Source organism: Mus caroli, unplaced genomic scaffold, assembly GCF_978045245.1.
Source record: "Mus caroli unplaced genomic scaffold, Mus_caroli_1 scaffold_3, whole genome shotgun sequence".
NCBI lineage: Eukaryota > Metazoa > Chordata > Mammalia > Rodentia > Muridae > Mus > Mus caroli.
This window is the reverse complement of record NW_028227258.1, coordinates 146931596-146938254: the sequence shown is the minus strand read 5'-3', so window position 1 is coordinate 146938254 and position 6659 is coordinate 146931596.

Here is a 6659-nt window from a genome sequence, read left to right as displayed (position 1 = left end):
GTTTCCAGCTTCTGGCTATTATACATAAGGCTGCTATGAGCACGGTGGAGCACATGTTCTTGTGGTATGGTGGAGGATCTTCTGGGTGTATGCCCAGGAGTGGTATAGCTGGGTCTTCAGGGAGAACTATTTTCAGTGTTCTGAGGAACTGCCAGATTGATGCCGGAGTGGTTGTGCCAGTTTACAACCCCACTAGCAACAGAGTAGGGGTAGTGCTCCTCTTTCTCCACACCCTCACCAGTGTGTGCTGCCACTTGAGTTTTGCATCTTAGCCATTCGGATTTGTTTAAGGTGGAATCTCAGGGTTGTTTTGATTTGTGACTAAGGCTGACTGAGACAGAGGCAGATACTTACAGCCAACCATTGGAATGAGGTCTGGGATCCCTTTGGAAGACTTAGGGGACAGATTGAAGGAGTTAAAGGAGATGGCAACCCATAGGAAGAACAACAGTATCAACTAACCCAGAACCCTAAGAGCTCCCAGCTCCCAGAGACTAAGCCATCCACCAAAGATCATAAATGGGCTGATCTGTGCCCCCCTTCAGCCCCTGGCACATATGTAGCAGAGGACTATCTTGTGTGGTCTTGGTGGGAAAAGATGCACTTAATCCTGTAGAGACTTGATGCTCCAAGGGGGCTGAGGGGGTGGGGAGGGTGGGTAAAGGGTGTGAGTGGGTAAGTGAGGGGGATGGGGGGGAGCACCCCCTTAGAGGCAAAGGGGAGGGGCTGAAGAACTCTGGGAGAGGGGGGACTGGGAAGGGGTGCAAATTTTGGAGTGTAAATAAATAAAATAATTTAATAAAAAATTAAGACTCATTAGCTCTTTTCACTTCTAGGTAAAAATCAAGTAAATCAATGAAGCAAATAAATTCTGTATTTATTTTAAAGACTTTAAAAATGGTTTTAAAAATATCATGTTTAAATGATGGGAAGGAATTTAAGGGTGGTTTCTTTAGTTTGAAAACACATGCTGGGAAGCATTCTAGTCAGAGAGGGAGTCTGTTTTCTCAGTCTGGAATGTGTGAAGGTGGGGATTGTAATGACATGCACCCAGTAGGTAAAGCATGCTTTCACTGCAGCTTTGTGTCTCCATAGTGGGTGAACCATCCACCTAGCACTGGTTTTCTTGGTGACCGTCTGCTTATGAGTATTTCTTGGAGGTAGGCGGTCAGTGCTTTAAATTTTCATAGTGTTCTCATTAAGTAGGATTGTAAGTTACTCGTGTGGCTCTCCTACTTCCCACATCACCTACTGGATTTATGCTTGGTAAGTATTTTGTATTATAATTTGATTTTGATTCAACAAAAATAAAGAAAAGAAAAACACTTGTCAATAGCAAGGTTTTATATATTCAACAAGTGGAATTGAATTGTATATTCTATACCTTTAAAAGGAAATAATGCCAGACTTATAAAACATTTCAAGCCCAATGCAAGGCAAAACAAAACCATTTCCCCTAACTTATTTAAAGTACGATGCCATCCTGAGTCCTCATAGTTTCAGTGTTCACATGCCAGTGCCTTCATGCTTTGCCTAGTGAATGAGGAACGCACAATTCTCAGTGTTGCTAAATGGAAACCACTTTTCATTGCACTGAATTAAGATACTTCTCTGAAGTGACTGGAACCTCAGGTTTGACCCTCCAAAGAGGAATTATACCAGAAATGAATCCTCCACTCCTGTCATGGTTTGAGAAAAGTCTTTCTGACAGAGCCTCATATTTCTTTGCTTTGTTCCTATTAGAGCCAATCTCCCAGTGGCAGTGTGTGAGTTCATAAACATCCCTGTCAATGAGTTTGTTCTCAGTACAAGTCATTCTGGGTGGGGGCAGCAGTTGGTTTTTCTTAGCTGTGCTCACAGCATGAAAACTGGAGAAAGTCTTGGGAGTGTATGTCTCATGAGATCAGAAGGACTCAGCACCAAGTTTCTAATAGAGGTGTGACTTATTAAAAAAATGTTAGTGAATGCCTCTATTTTGATGGGAGCTTATGGAAAAAACTACCTTTATGCAGGCAGTTCTAGTCATCTGTGGCTGACTGGTGACAGAAGGAATTGGAGGTATAGTGAAACTCTTGGGACCTCCACTACACACACACACACACACACACAATATTTGTTAGCATTGAAACAATATAAAATGATGCAAATTTCCCCACAGGAAGGCACAAATTACTCAATATTTCAAATGGAGTGTGTAAATGCTTGGAATTAATACCACAAATAATGGAAAGTGCAAAACCAGAACCAAACCAACAAGCCAATCAAACTGAAAGTACAGGACATGAGATTAATAGGATCAGTAAACTTCCTCATTCTTTATTGGGAGTCAGTGTTCCCATTAGTGGTCTACAAGCCATGGCCACATAGCTAAAGTTGACTAGGCTTGGAGATCATCTTTATCATCACCACCACCACCACCATCTTCGCCATTATTTATTGAGAGGCCAACTCCTCTCTGGAATCCTGCTTGAGGCAGAGAAATATGGAGAGTCCTCTAGATTTCCCCAGCAGTGTCGTCCATCGAAGTGATCCTCCTGTATGTGGGTCACTTGAAGCTGAGCTGGAAATCTCCAGATATGGAAGACCTTTGTTACACTTCTATTTCCTGGAAATTTAACAATGACTTAGTGGATATCTTATGAAATAATTACTGTGCTAGATATAAAGATGACAGAGAGGCTATTCCTGCACTTAGACAGGTCAAATCTTCCAAATTACAAGAACGGAGTTGATCAACATAAGATACTAAGTTTCGTAGTTTGCTGTATTTATGGGGTAGCAAGGCACCATAGAGAAGATAGAGAAGTTAATGCAGCCAGAAGTTTTTTCAGGTGTGATGCATTTCAGTGAGGAGGTTCTTTTCCTCTCAGGAGGCAGCAGATACAGAATGGGAGGGACAAATATCAGGATTATTTTGAGAATGATGGAAATTTCAAAGTATCTGAGGGAAATAGTAGTATTTACTGACTCACACAATTAGAAAAAATGCAGAAGTAGCGGCTGGAGAGATGGCTCAGTCCTTAAGAGTACTTGTTGCTCTTGCAGATAGATGACCTGAGTTCAGTTCTCAGCACCTTCCTGGTGGTTCTCCATCATCTGTAATTCCAGACCTAGTTCAGTTGCTTTCTTCTGAATTCTGATGGCACAGGGCACACATGTAGTACACAGGTACATGTAAGCAAAATATTCATACACATAAAATAAAAATAAGTATATTTTTTAAATTAAAAAGCAAAAAACCAGTAATCTGGCTTCTGTAATGGCAAAGCAGAGGGCCAAGATTCGAGACCCAGTCTGTCTACACCCTTGGGAGTTCTCTCATACATAGATGTGTGCTTCTTCCTTTGTTTGTGATCTAAACTAGTGCCAAAGGACAGGTTCTATGTTCGCAAATATTAAAAAGTATCTTATTTGAATTTTCCTTGGCCAAGAGCAAATCTTCCCAATGCCTAACCAAGTCACCATAGCCATGGGAAGACACTGCTCAGGGAAAGAGATGTCTTTATTGAATCTTGTCTTTCTCTTTCTTAGTGCCTTTTAACTTAAATCAGCAAATAGCATGGATTGTTATAATAATCTTCCCTTATGTGTCATTCCAAAAGCACCAATGGAATCCCAGAAGACAATATACAGAGGTAGAGAATCATTGCATGTTTGAAGACAGCCAGGTCCTCGAGAGGAGTTCCCAGCCAGCCAAGGCTACTCAAGGGAAAGGTGGAGGTGGGAGAAGGAAGGGAAGACAAGGAGAGAGGAGGAGAGCTGGAGCAGGATAGAAGGCAGGAAGAAAGGAAGGAAGGGAGAGATGAAGGGAGGAATGTCAAAGGAAGGAGGGATATGTGAAGGGAGGGAGGAAGGGAGGGAAGAAGGAGGTGAAGGAGAAAAGTATTTGTTGAATACTAGTGAATAAACACATGGATGAAAGTAAATGCTCCCACTACATTTAAGACTAGCATAGTTTGCAATATATTTTCCCCCAATGAAACAGCAGGTGCTCTACATTGTTTCAGTAAAAACACAAGCAATTTGCTTGGTAAAGAAATGCTGCTTTGGCGATTATGAAGTTACTCCAAGAAAAACCAGAGAAGAGCTTTGTTCTGGCAAAGGCCACCTATCTCCGACTCAAACCTACTGCCACCTTCTGGACAATGAGGGAAATGTCATGGGCCAACAGTTCTGAGTGGTTTGCTGCCTCCAGGATAATCCCCGAGACACATTCAGTGGTCAGTGAGGTCAGCATTATACTAATGCCAAAATATTGTTTGCTGTGTTCTTGGTTTGATATGTGTGCTTCTGGTTAAAAAAGGTTGGCTAACAACCATCAGACTGAGTTCAGGGACGTTGGTTGGGGAGCTGGCAGGACTGGAGGAGCTGAGGGAGATTGCAACTTCAGAGGAAGAACAACATCAGCTGGTGGGTCCACCCAGTGCTCCCACGGACTACACCACAAACCAAGGAGTGTACATGGAGGGATCCATGGCTCCAGATACATAGGTAGCAGAGGATGGCTTTGTCTGACATAAATGGGAGGAGAGGCCCTTGGTCCTATGGAGGTTTGAAACGTCAGCTGGAGGGGTGGGACAGGAGAGGGTGGGTGGGCAGGGAAGCAACCTCATAGAGGCAAAGGGGAGGGAGAGGTAGGAGAGGCTGTAGGATTGGGAGCTTGTGGAGGGGTAACCAGGAAGTGGGATTTCATTTGAGATGTAAATGAATGATTAATAATAAATGATTAATAATAAAAAGTTGGCTAAGACTGCTGATTTTTCAATAGAAATTGAGACTGTAGCCACAAACAGCATGTCCGTATATTATTTTGTTCACAGGTTTTCTTTTGTATATTTATAAATATATAAACATATTACATATTATTAATAAATATCTAATATATTGTTCATTAAAATGACCAAAGTTGTATTTATATTATTCTAAATCAATAACTGTAAAGATCTTCAGAAAATAAACTACAGCTGGAAAAGTTAAACCTTTAATTACCTTTTCTAATCTATTCTAACTGTGTATTTAATTAAGAAAACAAATACAAAAAAACCATGAAATGTTATTAAATTGAGGACTGAATTGCTTTAGCTTATGCATTCCAAAGTTACATAGCTAGGTGTTAAAATAGATAGGTTTTAACAGGGGTTGGGGAGGTGGTTCGGAGGTTCAGAGCACTCATTGCTCTTCCAAAGGATCCTGGGTTCAGAATATAGAGGAGAAGCCCCCACTTTGAAAATCACCAGCCAGAGTAATTACAGCCTGGGACTAAGTGGAGACTTTATGGAAATCTTATATAGATTTTATTGTAAAGGGTTTTGTAAGCAGATTTCATGGTTATCATTTGAATAAGATCTTTGAGACCCCTGGGAATTCTACAACCTTCGTCCCAAGGGCTTTACCCATATGTACCTAACAGTGTTCCTTTATTCAGGCAGTATGTAGGTTGTCACTCAGGCATCCTGAGGCCCAGCTTTCTTCTCCACACCCACCCCATTAGATTGCCCCTCTATTTGGTACAAGGTACATGCTTTTAATGTTCTTGGTAGAAATCAAACTATGTGGGCTCTTTTCTCATAATGAGAGGCCTTGACAATGCGTTGTCATTATGCAGAATGTATGGATAGAACTGTTTGCTGACTAACCACAAGAATATGAGATATGAGCCATGGGCGATTCTTTTTCGTGCAGCTACCCTACCAGTGGTGAGGGAAAGGAAGCACATCTCTTCTTCTTCACTGTGAAGATCCACTTCATGTGTTCATCATACTGAACAACACGTAATGAAGATCATTACCCAAACATTTTAGACGAATTCAACAAACTTTATTTTCTGTCAGATAGGACTCTTTTCCTAAAGTGGGATTTGAAAAAAATATTGAACATGGGAGAAAGAATGGTTTATATATCTCAAAAACACTGCTAACTAGGGGTTCCAACGGTTGGAGGATTTTTCAGAGGAATTATACTTACATAGGATCTTGGCAGAACATCTCAAAATTATTTGGCAGAACACTTTATCTTCTCAGGGTGGGTGTAGGTCAATTCTCAGGTAGGTGTGGATTTAAGTTGAAGTCCAGAAAGGTTCAAGTTATGATCTAGTCAAATGCTGAGACATAGAAACTAAAATTTTATAGAAAATAAAAGCGAACTTATTTTGACCTTGTAACAACAAGATGGCTACTGATATTCAGATGGAGTCAGGCTGGTTTACCCACCGTATGCCACATGCCCATCTGAACAAAGAGCTCCTTGTCATGTACACTGTCAGAAAAGTTCCCTTGGTAAAATTCAGAGAGATTGAAACATTAAGAGGATATGCTTCATTTAATTCTTCCTAAGGGAAAAAAATCATGGAGATAGCGATTTCAATATGCTAAAATTGCGTATGTTCCATTTTTTTTTTTAAAGTAGATGACACCATTTTATTTATTTTTAAATCTCTTTTCCTTGAAATTTGGGCTCATGTCCACTTACCTGTGATTGGCTCCCAGGGATCTTTGATAATGTGTCTAGACAGATTTCTCAGTGGTACTCACTGCCCATCCCCTACCCAGATCCTCTCTGGAAATGGTGGCTCTCCCTGCAAACTTTCCTCAACAAGGGTGGCATTAGCTGCTCAGGTCTCACAGACTTCTGCCTGTTTTCTGTCAAAACTATGTAGATGT